This window comes from Salvelinus sp. IW2-2015, linkage group LG20 (assembly GCF_002910315.2).
Source record: "Salvelinus sp. IW2-2015 linkage group LG20, ASM291031v2, whole genome shotgun sequence".
Taxonomy (NCBI): domain Eukaryota; kingdom Metazoa; phylum Chordata; class Actinopteri; order Salmoniformes; family Salmonidae; genus Salvelinus; species Salvelinus sp. IW2-2015.
Window position 1 is genome coordinate 62941238 of NC_036860.1, and position 1611 is coordinate 62942848.

Consider the following 1611-nt stretch of genomic DNA (forward strand, 5'->3'; position numbering starts at 1 on the left):
GATTGACCTTGGTTGGAATGAAAGTCATATTGAAAAATACTATGTGATATTGTACTGAGGTGCCTTACTCGTGATTCAAATGGTTGGTTTGATCAAAGTTCATCACCTTTTTGCCTATTGATCAGAATTTCCATGTACTTGTGTCCTCGTTAGTTCTCTAGAGCAATTCAAAGGAACCCTGACTTAAATAACAGCAAATGACACCCCACTCACCATAGACGTCAACTTAATCAAAAAAGCGGAGTAAAAGGAATCTGGAACTAACGGAGAGATCAATTTAAAAAATAAGCCCGATAAATAGTAGCGTGACCATCCGTCTAGTATAATCATTGCAGAACTACACTGAATATTTACGATATTGAGACAAGAGCACAAACCAACACTATGTATAGGGCAAAAAAAACTGATCTCCGAGGGACTTAAATCACTTATCTCCAACACTCCTAGTGAGTTCCAAATATACAAGCCAAAAAACCATATGATAACACACCTTTTCTATAAAAGATGAATCACAAACGCGGTATCGAAGTCATTATCCTGATACGAGAAAATAATCTATTTTGGCACATTTACTCTCTAACAAAGTTATCGCCAATGTATAATAATACCAAGAACAAATACTTCCTTGCAGAGTGGAAAATTTTTATGAACTATGGTGATAGGTTTAACAAGCATTTTCATTTGAATATAATATTATTCCTTGAATATAAACCCACGTAGTAATCCTATACTCCACTAGCATGTGCGTATTAAATATGGTCAATCTGCATTGAAGGCTTTTTTTTGTAATTTATACCGAATAAATATTATTGTTAAAATCACAGATTATTATTCTAATCTATAATCTAAAATATCATATAACTAAAACAACCTGACTTGCTGAATACTTCATCCTACATACTCTCAAATAGAGAGCACTTAACAAAGAGTTTCACAGGTGTCTTTGGGATAAACAACTCAATAATTATGTGTCACATGCGCACTGCGTATCTGACAAATACTCTGAGTCTTAATCCCAAAGTGACAGAGTCCTCTAGTCAAGAATATACCCTTAAAACTTTAAAGCTATACTATTATGAAACCCAATAAATTGTCGTGCTGGGTAGTTATTAATCGAAACTAGGAACTCATACTATGGTCCATCATAATGGTCTATGCTCACTCCTACTGCACACCAATAATATTGAATTATTGCCCTAAAAAGTAAAATAAAATGGAATAAGGTTTATCCATATTAGTGCCCTTTTATTATTATGTTCTTACCCTACTAAAACTGTAACACCATTGAAAAGCGAACGTAGCTGTAATTCTTATAACTGTCCATTTTTACACCTAGTGGTGTGCCTGTGCCAAGTTAGCAATTAACACTGACTCACGTGCGCCCTGTCTAATCAGTGGAGCCCTATTGAAGGGTTCAAAAGAGCCTTTGTGATTGTCCCCTGCGTGAATAGGATGCATAAATGTAAATGACTCTCCTTGTGCCGTTGTACATAAAGCTGTGAATGTATTGTCCCACTCACAATATAATGTTCCACCAGTCTGTCGAGAGTGGAGAAAAAGATAAATCAAGTTAAAAGTCCCAGCATTGTAAATTCACACCCAATAGAGCTT